Here is an 11,689-nt window from a genome sequence, read left to right on the forward strand (position 1 = left end):
ATTACAAGCAACTCCCTTTCTGGAGAAATTGTAATGGTCTGCAAAAGACTGCTGATTCTACTCAGGAACTACCCTCACCACCTCTCCTTGCTTCTAAATGTGTAAATATACAAGTCTCAGGAGCCTCCAAGAATGAGAAACAAAGTATGACACATGAGCAGGTAAAATGCACAAAAAATCACTGATTTTGCCAACAATGATGTCATTCACCTGTAAGTTAAACCTGTCACCTGGCTGCTCTGGCTTTATTGTGCCAGTTAATCAACAAGCAAAGAATAGAGTAACTGTATTGGCTGGAGTGATTGATTCTGACCATCTAGGAGAAATTGAGTTGTTATACAATGAGTGTAAGAAGGAATATGCTTGGAATGCAGGAGAACCCCTCAGAAATTCTTAGTATTCCCATGTCCGTGACTAAAGTCAAAAAAAGTTGCAAGAACCCAGTTCAAGTAGAACTGCTGTGGTCCAGATCTTTCAGGAATCAAGGTCTGGATCACCCAACTACACAGGAAATCACAACAAATTGAGGTGATTTCTCAATTTGGAATTTGGAATGGGTAGTGAAAGATGGTAGTTATAAATACCATATCTGACCACATAAACAGTCACAAAGATGAGGACTATAATAGTTATAAATATTCTTTTATTTTGATATGAATATGTATGTATATGTGTGTATGCACAATATTTTTGTTTTCTTTCCTTTTTCCATTACCCTTCCATGAAACAGAAGATAGAGCTCCTTGTTTCAGTTATAGGATATCAAAGGGAGAATGAAAATCAGCTATAAGAAATGAACATCACCCCCAAACTATACGAGAAAAGTTATATCCTCTTTGGGGGAAATTTACTAAATATTAATATTCAAATTTACTAATATTAAAATATTAATATTAATACCATAGTTATTTTGATTCTTAGTACCTAATTCTGTAGCACAGAGATAATTCTAGCTATTTAAGAACTCAATGTGAAAAAGCAAATCATAAACATAAAATTTACTGCACATAGTAAGTGCTCAATAGTGGTAGCTATCATTAATACAAATATGGCTGGGCATGGTGGCTCATGCCTCTAATTCCAGCACTTTGGAAGGCCAAGGCAGAAAGATCACCTGAGGTCAGGAGTTTGAGACCAGCATGGCCAACATGATGAAACTCTCTTTACTAAAAATACAAAAATTAGCCAGGAATGGTGGCATGCATCTGTAGTCCCAGCTACTCAGAAAGCTGAGCCAGGAGAATCGCTTGAACCCAGGAGACGGAGGTTGCAGTGAGCCGAGATTATGCCACTGCACTCCAGCCTGGGTGACAAGAGTGAAACTGTCTCATAAAAACAAAAACAAATAATAAACATTAGCGTTTGTTTAATAATTAGTGTTTCTGAATGGTTTTTAACCATGCATTTACTTTTTGACATCCATGAAAACTGTATGGCATAGGTAAGCCTTGTTATTAACATTATTATTGCTGTTGTTATTGTTTCCATTTTACAGTCACATAAAAATATATTCAAGTGCTTACATGATATGTGGCCAAGGGTAGTTTGATTTTCAAAGAAGGAGGCAGAACTTTTTAATTCAAACTCATGTGGAATATTCTGCCTACATTAAATGCAAATTCCTTGTTTATTCTGATGCCAGAAAATGTTGAAAGCAGAAACAAATGTGTTGATTCTCTCTCCTCCAACTGCCTTGCATTCTAACGCTTTCTGCTTTGATGGGTTGTTCCCGATCATATTTGATATAGCTGCGCAACATCTTTTTTATGTCAAGGCTTTGCTTCAAACACTCCATTGCCAGTTTGACTTGTCAAAAGTTGGAGGGAACACGTTTTAAGCATTCAGCAAGCATTCTTCTGAAAAGAAAACCACTATTTCTAATGAGCATTTGAGAGTGCAGTGGATTGCAGAAACTGTTTTCTAAGATCTGTCACAAATGATTTAGTTTTATTAGTTTTAATGGCCCTCAGCTATAGGCATGGAATATAAGTGAAAATTAAGATACTTTTTATGAGATGAAAATAGATTTCAATCACAGGGTGAGTTTTCCTCCCCATCTCTTTCTATTTACTTATTTATTTAATTACATTAATTAAGTAATTTTTTGGCAGTTGATTCTGGTTAAAAGAAAACCACTGTGAGAGATGAGAACACAGGGGTCTTCTTTCACAAGAACAAAGGTTTCCTTGTGTTGGGAGCCTTTCTGTTAATTGTATATAAACTGGTTGATTTGCCAAGCTCATAGGCAGGATGGCGGAGGAAGGGGCTAATGTGTTAAAATGAAATTTTTTTCCTGGGTAGGTACAAGGAATGAATATTTTTGTTCATAACTAAAGGTTTGTCTTCTGTGCTAGCAAACACAGAAACAACCATGAAACCCCTATATTTAATGCCTCTGCTTGTTGCTTCTTCTTTTCTATACTGTAGCTTTTCTTGACTAATTTTATTTCTCCCTTTCTTTTCTATCACGCATCAGTCGCTGAAAATTATGGTAATCTAAACAGGTGTATATATTTTATTTTTCATAAACAATATGAATGTATTTCTTAAATGCAGAGTGGTTTTGGCTGCTCATTCTCATTGCTCGTGTGTGTATGCCTGGTGGTGTATGGCAGTGGATGATGAATGTGAGATTTTCTGTTGTAATAGCTCTACTCTAGTATTTCTCCATCCTTGGCCTCCATAGTAGGCCAAGGCAACTATGTGGTTTGAAAGAGAGCCAACAAAAGTCTGCATCAGGAATCCTGGAGTTTGTGCTGCCTCTGCCATTCATTCACTGCCTTTATAACCTTGGGTAAGCCATATACATTTCTTGTGTCAAATTTTCCTCATTTGCAAAGTATAGGTCTTTGGAAAGAGCAAGTTTACACATCTGAAATAAACAAACAAAAAGGACAAAATCATTGTCTTCATGGAGATTATAATCATGGTAGAGGAATAAAAATAAGCCAGAAATATAACTGAAAATTAAATTGTATTGTATGTTAGAAGGTAATAGTTATTATATTATTAGGTTGGTGCAAAAGTATTTGCTATTAAAAGTACTGGCAAAAACCACAATTACTTTTGTACCAACCTAATAGTTTCCCAGGGTTGCTGCTACAAACCACAGAGTGAGTGGTTTAAACAACAGAAATTTATGTTCTTACAATGTTAAAAGCTAGAAGTCTGAAATCAAAGTGTCAGCAGGGTTCTCGAGTTTCTCCTGAGGCCTCTCTCCTTGGCTTGTATGCCATTCACCTTCTCCTGGTGTCCTCTGGCATCTTCTTTCTGCACCTTGCTGGGCCCTAATCTTGTCTTCACATAAAGATACTGGTCATATTGGATTAAGTCCTACTCTTATGACCTAATTTTAACCTAATTACTTCTTTAAAGACTATCTCCAAATACAATCACATTCTGAGGTACTATGGATTAGGACTTTAACATGTGAATTTTGGGGAGCACAATTCACTCTATAATAATAATTATTCAAAAGTCTATAATTACATTTGGGAGTGCAGGGGCATAATTCAGTATTAATGGGATATTGAGGATAGGCTTGACAGAGATGGTAACATCTGCACAAGTTGTGAAGGAGCACCACGAGTGGACGTTGCAGATATCCTGGAAGAGTGTGATTCACTAGAAGGAATAGTCAACAGAAAGGCCCTGAAGTTGGAATGACCAGAGATGCCCAAGGGTCAGTGTCTATAAGAGAGAACAGTGATATGGCCAGGGCCATAGCAGTGGCATTGCATTTTTGAGGGCCTTATGGGTGATGAAAAAGACTGGGCTTTTACTCAGAGTATTGGAGAGCCACTACAAGAACTGAGCAGACATATGATCCGATCAGAACCATGCTTTCACATGTGCACTCAGCCTGCTGCATTAGGAATAGATGGTAGGCCAGTGTTTCTCAACCTGGATGACATGGACATCTGGGGTCAGAAAATTCTTTGTTGAAGGAGCCCATTTTGTACATTGTAGGCTGTTTAACAGCATCCCTGCTATCTACCTGCTAGATGCCTACAGCCTCCTGCCTGCCAGTTGTAACAACCAAAAGTGTCTCAAAAAATTATCAAGTGTGTGCTGGGGAAGGATTAATGACTCCAAGTTGAGAACCACTGTTGTAGGTGGAGCAGAAGAAAAGCTAAAATATCATCGTGGAATTCCTTGTAATAATCTTGGCTATAAATAATAGCTTGAATCATCATGGCAGCATTCTAGATATTTTGAAGGTAGAGTCAACCGATTTTAGAGGTTGCCAATGAACTGGATGAGAGGTATGCACAAAGATTCAAAATGACACTGTGTTTTATGCTCTGTGCAACAAGAAGAATGTATTTACCTCTTACTCAAACAGGGAAGACTTTGAGTGGAGCAGGTTTAGAATAAACACAGACTCTTCATACAAAGTAACAGGAGGTAAGGTTAAACACATCTACACATATACTAATGTGTATAGAAGTGTGTGAGTTTGTGAAAATGTCTTCTAATTTCTATTTTTTCCTAAGAATTAGTGAGCAGAATCATTATCATCTGAGAGTAAGGATAGAACAGAATGTGTTAGATAATAAAAGCAAAGGTATAGAATAGAATTACAGAGGAGTGTAGGTTCTTATATGATGTATTATCAATATAATTCTGAAGACATTGACTGCAACGCCTCCCTAATAAGTATTGAGTCTTACTTTTAATGATGTCTCTTTATGAATTCCTCTGAATATTTTTCAAACAAAGTCAGAGTCGGTATGCTTTTGGATCTGTCTACTTGCTATTGTTCTGAGCCAAACAAACAATTTTTGCAATGGCCAAAACAATCTCCGTTCCTCCAGAAATACATTATTTGCTTTCTTATGAGGAACTGATAGTAAAATTAAGATAAAAAGCAGTGTTTTAGGCTATTCTCTTAACTTCACGCATGCTCATAATTAGGAACCATCTCTAAAAAGTAAGTCATCTACTTTGAAGAATTGTGTTGGTTTCCAAAGATCTATCTTGCGTTAGAGACAGGACTAACTGCACTTGAGTCCAACTTCTGTCAGTGCCCACTTCAATTCCCCATGGAACTCCCATTACTGTTTATTAGAAAATATTATTTACTCCATACAATGCTTCTGAAAATGCTCCCTGATTCTAATGTGACTCTGCCATCAGAATACGATCCTTTAAGCACAGAAAATCACACAAGTTTACTGAAGCTTGGGCTGAAATCAGTCCCCTGGTCTGAGAGATCTCACCTGATGACCATGCTCTCTCTTGTTAGCAATTCCACCTGACACTAGTTGTTTCCTGCTCTGCAGCTACACCAAGCTCTTTCCCACCTTAGTGCTTCTGAACAGTATGATGATTTTAAACATTCACTTTTTCAAAAACGCTTACACAGCCATTTCTTTGACAATGCCAGAAACTGTCAAATGTGCATTACAAATATTAAATTAACCTTCATAACAAAGTTATTATTATCCCCATTGTATAGATGAGGAAACTAGGACATCTCAGAATTAAGTAACTTCCCCAGTGTGACACAGTGTAGCAGACATTATTGATATACACCAATATTCCCTCTGGTGTCCCACATTCCAGCTATCAGCACTGGAATCTCTTTTTCTTAGAGTTTTCCCTGGTTATAGGAGCTTCACCCAAGCACAGAGCAGACCATGACATCTGAGAATAAAGCTTTCTACTATCTAACCATACTCAACAATGCTGCATTGCGTCACTGCCCAGATTCCTTGCTCTTTAGGTGGCATAACTTTGAGGTGGGCATTCTATACTTGTTGCTAGAGTTTCCCAGTAGGATCAAGACTTTGCTTCCTAACATTGGTAACTCATTTAAGAACCTTGCAATTATTGACTGTCTTCACTTCACTGTCTCGCTTCCCTATTTCTCTACTTGTCTTTCTGGTGATACTTTCCAAATAAATTACTTACACTCAAGTCCTTATTTCAGTGTCTACTTAACTGGGAACTCAAACTAAAACACAGCCATGAAGTTGCAGAGTCAGGATTTTATTAAGTGGATATAGCTAAAGGGCCTGTATTAGTCCGTTCTCACACTGCTAATAAAGACATACCCAAGATTGAGTAATTTATAAACGAAAGAGGTTTCATTGACTCACAGTTCCGCATGGCTGGGGAGGCTTCACGATCATGGCAGAAGGTGAACAATGAGCAAAGTCACGTCTTACATGGCGCAGGCAAGAGAACTTGTGCAATAGAACTCCCATTTATAAATCCATCAGGTCTCCTGAGAGTTATTCATTACCACGAGAACAGTATGGGAGAAACTGCCCCTATGATTCAATTATCTCCACCTGGCCCTGCCCTTGACAGGTGGGGATTATTACAATTCAAGGTGCGGTTTGAGTGGAGACACAGCTGAACCACATCAGGGTTTAATGCTCTTAACCAATACACCTGCCTCTTTAGAAGCAAATGGATGAGTACCCTACTCTGTTTTTCAGGAAATTATATCTTTGTAAAAACTGCAATCCTGGCTTTGAAAGGCTACAACTTTAATCTTTTGAGTCCTCAACATTTTATGAACAAGATCTGGCTATGAAATGAACAGACACTTCCCAAAAGAAGACGTACATGAAGCCAACAAACACATAAAAAAAAAAGCTCAACATCACTGATCATCACAGAAATGCAAATCAAAACTACAATGAGATATCATCTCACACCAGTCAGAATGGCTATTATTAAAAAGTCAAAAAATAGCAGATGTTGGCAAGACTGTGGAGAAAAAAAGGAATGCTTTTACACTGTTGGTGAGAGTATAAATTAGTTCAATCATTATGGAATACAGTGTGTCAATTCCTCAAAGACCTAAAGACAGAAATACCATTCGACCCAGCAATCTCATTACTGGGGATATACCCAAAGGAATATAAATCAATCTATTTTAAGGACACATGCACAGATATGTTCATTGCTGCATTATTCACAACAGTAAAGACATGGAATCAACCTAAATGCCCATCAATGATAGACTGGATAAAGAAAACGTGGGACATATACACCATGGAATATCATGTCCTTTGTAGGGAAATGGATGGAGCTGGAGGCCATTATCCTTAGCAAACTAACCCAGGAACAGAAAAGCAAATATTTCATGTTCTCACTTATAAGTAGGAGCTAAATGATGAGAATGCACGGACACATGGTGGGGAAACAACATAGACTGGGGACTGTCAGAAGGCAGGTGATGGGAGGTGGAAGAGGATTAGGAAGAATGGCTACAGGATGCTGTGCTTAATAATTGTGTGATAAAATGATCTGTGCAGCAAACCACCATGGCACACATTTACCTATGTCAAAAACCTGCACATCCTGCACATATACCTTAAACTTAAAATAAAAGATACAAATAAAATAAATTTAAAAAGGAAAGCTGCACACCCTCCTAGGAAAATATACCTCTCCAAATATTCACTCAGTTATGGACAGGGAGCACAACGTTCAAAAGACTCACCTCTACCCTCCTTGGTGGAGCTAGAGCAATAGGAACAAAAGACAAAAAAATATACTCCCAAGAGAACATAACCAGAATCGAGTCAAGTAATTCCACTCCTTGACTGATCAAAAATCTTTTCAGAATATCTGACTGGCAGGATTTTATTATTGCTATGGCTGACTACTGTGTGTTTTCTATTCCTCTTTCTTGAAAGGTGATTTTTATCATGGTCTTTCTGTCCTTGTTTCACAATTGTATGTCCATTCTATATGTGTGTGTGTGGTGGTGATGAGGAGGGACAGATTACCTGCCAATTACTTCATGAATTCCTAGTCATTAAGAGTCATATAGTTTTTTTTCTTTTTCTTTTTTGAGATGGAGTCTTGCTCTGTTACCCAGGCTAGAGTACAGTGGCATGATCTCAACACACTGCAACCTCCACCTCCCAGGTTCAAGTGATTCTCCTGCCTCAGCTTCCCAAGTAGCTGGGGCTACAGGCGTGCACCACCATGCCTAGCTAATTTTTGTATTTTTACTAGAGATGGGGTTTTGCCATGTTGGCCAGGCTGGTCTCGAACTCCTGACTTCAGATAATCTGCCTGACTCGGCCTCCCAAAGTGCTGGGATTACAGGCATGAGCCACTGCGCCGATCTTCACGAGTCATATCTTGATTAGACAGAAAGGAATGCATGTAATCAGGGTATCTTTGCTTGTTTTGAGACAGAGTGTTGCTCTATTGCTCAGGCTGGGGTGGGTGGCACAACAATGGCTCACTGCAGCCTCAAACTCCTGGGCTCGAGCGATTTTCCCACCTCAGCCTCCTGAGTAGCTGGGAGTACAGGTGGGTTCTATTACAAATAAGTTGTTTTCTTTCTTTTTTTCTTTTTTTTTTTTTTTTTTTTTTTAGACACAGAGTCCAGGCTGGTCTGAAAATCCTGGCCTCCAGTGATCCTCCTGTGTCAGCCTCCCAAAGCTCTGGGATTACAGGCGTGAACCACTACACCCAGCCTCATCAGAATATCTTTGAGTTTAGCATGAATATAACGAGGGAGAGTATTTGTTGCAGGTATTTGTTGGCTAAAAGAATAGACTCTCAGAAGACAGCTTACTGTCTATCCAAATTCCATGCTTTCTTTTCATTGTATGGAATTCAAGTAAGATGTGGCTATCCAATCAGAGACTATGTTATCCAGTTCCCAATGCATCCAGGTTAGCCAAATGATGAGTTATTGCCAATAAAATGTGAACAGAAGTGATACGTGTAGTTTTGGCCTAGGAATTTAAGAAGAAAATGTGCTTTTTGGTAGCTTTAATTTTTTGGAATTAGAAAATTCTGAGGCCTGAAGGGAGGGTTGAGCCAAAAAATAGAAGGAGCCTGGATTCTTTAACACATGGAAGAAAGGTAAGCAAGAAAAACTGTATTTACTATTGTGTAAAACTATTACACAGGACAGAAATGCATTTCTGGCCCAGCATGATGGCTCATGCCTATAATCCCAGCACTTTGGGAGGCCAAGGTGGGCGGATCACGAGGTCAAGAGATCGAGACCATCTGGCCAACATGGTGAAACCCCCTCTACTAAAAATACAAAAATTAGCTGGGCATGGTGGCACATGCCTGTAGTCCCAGCTACTCAGGAGGCTGAGGATCTCTTGAATCCGAGAGGTGGAGGTTGCAGTGAGCCGAGATCGCGCCACTGCTCTCCAGCCTGGCAACAGAGTGAGACTCCATCTAAAAAACAGAAAAACAAAAACACACACAAAAAATACGTTTCTATTTTACTAAGTGTGATGGTTAGTACTGAGTGTCAATTTGATTGGATTGGAGGATGCAAAGTATTGATCCTGGGTGTGTCTGTGAAGGTGGTGGCAAAGGAGATTAACATTTGAGTCAGTGGGAAAGGCAGAACCACCCTTAATATGGGTGGGTACCATCTAAATCAGCTGCCAGAGAATATAAAGCAGGCAGAAAAACGTGAAAAGGTAGACTGGCTAGGCCTCCCAGACCACATCTTTCTCCAGTGCTGGATGCTTCCTGCCCTCGAACATCAGAATTCAAGTTTTCAGCTTTGAGACTCGGACTGGCTTCCTTGCTCCTCAGCTTGCAGATGGCCTATTGTGGAACCTCATGATTGTGTGAGTTTAATACTCCTTAATAAACTATGATATATATATATGTGTGTGTGTGTGTGTGTGTATCTGTCCTATTAGTTCTGTCCCTCTAGAGAGCCCTGACTAATACACTAAGCCACTAATATTTTAGCACTTGTTAGTTACAGCCCCTAGGATTACTCTAATACAAAAATCATCACACAGTTGACTATTTGGTAAAGGTCTGTGCCTAAATGTCATCTCCTTATAGAAGCCTTCACCAAAAAACTCAACTTATTTTACATCTTCTGTCTCACTCTAACTCAGTACCTCTTTTATTAGTAACTCAAGACTTTCTATTACCTGCTTTTTAAATAAGTTTTTTGGGTATATCTATATATAGCCTCTCTCTACCACCACTAGCATATAATCTCTATGTTGGCTGGAACTTTTTCCAATGGACTTACTGTTGTAGTCCCCAGTACCCAGAATAGTTTATGAAACATAGGATGTGTTCAATAAATATTGCTTGAGAGAATAATTACTTATAATCCTTTGTCTCTATATTCCAGATATACCCCCAAAGAAAATTGAGTTGGGTACTATTTGTGTTAAAAAATATTATTTCTGCTTTCCTTTCCATACCTGCATTGTCCATTTGTTTTCTTATTTTCTATCCAAGCCCTATTCCCTCAACATCTTCATTAGACAGGTATTGGTGAAAATCAACTTTGATAATCACTAGCAGTACTCCATTAGTCATGGGAAATCTGAGAACCATTGAAGTGAAGATTTACTGTATCACGTCTACAAATCACTGAGCACTTTATATGCACTATTTTATTTCAGTACATCCTACTGTGTATGTGCAATGTAGGTATAAATACCTCCATTTACAAATAACAAAAAATGAGGTTCAGCATTTATGTACCATGCATAAGTTCACACAGATATGAAACATTAGAGTAGGATTCAAGTCAAGTTCTGGATGCAAACCCGCTGCTCTAAAAGCACATCATGCTTTTCCCCCCGCTCGCCGGTTCCACTGAATGCTGCTCTGGCTACACCGTGCTCCCTTGGAGCTTCCGGCTCCTGCTAAGCTAGTGCCGCCGTAGTCTCCCTTCAGTTACCATCATGATTATCTACCGCGACCTCATCAGCCACGACGAGATATTCTCCTACATCTACAAGATCCGTGAGATTGCGGACGGGCAGTGCTGGGAGGTGGTGGGGAAAATGGTCAGTAGGATAGAAGGTATCATTGATGACTCGCTCATTGGTGGGAATGTCTCCGCTGAGGGCCCCGAGGGCGAAGGTACCAAAAGCACAGTAATCACTGCTGTCGATATTGTCATGAACCATCACCTGCAGGAAACAAGTTTCATAAAAGAAGCCTACAAGAAGTACATCAAAGATTACATGAAATCAATCAAAGGCAAACTTGAAGAACAGAGACCAGAAAGAGTAAAACTTTTTATGACAGGGGCTGCAGAACAAATCAAGCACATCCCTGTTAATTTCAAAAACTACCAGTTCTGTATTGGTGAAAACATGAATTCAGATGGCATGGTTGCTCTACTGGACTACCGTGAGGATGGTGTGACCCCACATATGATTTTCTTTAGGGATGGTTTGGAAATGGAAAAATATTAACAAATTTGGCAATTAGTTTGGATCTATCACCTGTCGTCATAACTGGCTTCTAATTGTCATCCACACAACACCAGGACTTAAGACAAATGGGACTGATGCCATCTTGAGCTCTTCATTTATTTTGACCATAATTCATTCAGAGTGGAGGCATTGTTTTTAAGAAAAACATGTTGGCTGGGAGCAGTGACTCACACCTGTAATTCCAACACTTTGGGAGATTGAGGCGGGTGGATCACAAGGTCAAGAGATGGAGACCATCCTGGCCAACATGGTGAAACCGCATCTCTACTAAAAATACAAAAATTAGCGCGAATCTGTAGTCCCAGCTACTCGGAAAGCTGAGGCAGGAGAATTGCTTGAACCCAGGAGGCGAAGGTTTCAGTGAGCCGAGATAGAACTCCAGCCTGGCAACAGAGTGAGACTCCGTCTCAAAAAAGAAGAAAGAAAAACAAGTCACGTAGGTTGTCTAAAAGTAAAATGCATTTTAACCCAGTTGAGAG

General features: G+C 39.3%; 1 pseudogene; it reads left to right on the plus strand.

Annotated features, from left to right (window-relative positions):
* Positions 1-10,670: 10,670 nt before the first annotated feature.
* On the plus strand, positions 10,671-11,189 carry LOC702147 (translationally-controlled tumor protein; annotated as a pseudogene).
* Positions 11,190-11,689: the final 500 nt, after the last annotated feature.

Source organism: Macaca mulatta, chromosome 15 (assembly GCF_049350105.2).
Source record: "Macaca mulatta isolate MMU2019108-1 chromosome 15, T2T-MMU8v2.0, whole genome shotgun sequence".
NCBI lineage: Eukaryota > Metazoa > Chordata > Mammalia > Primates > Cercopithecidae > Macaca > Macaca mulatta.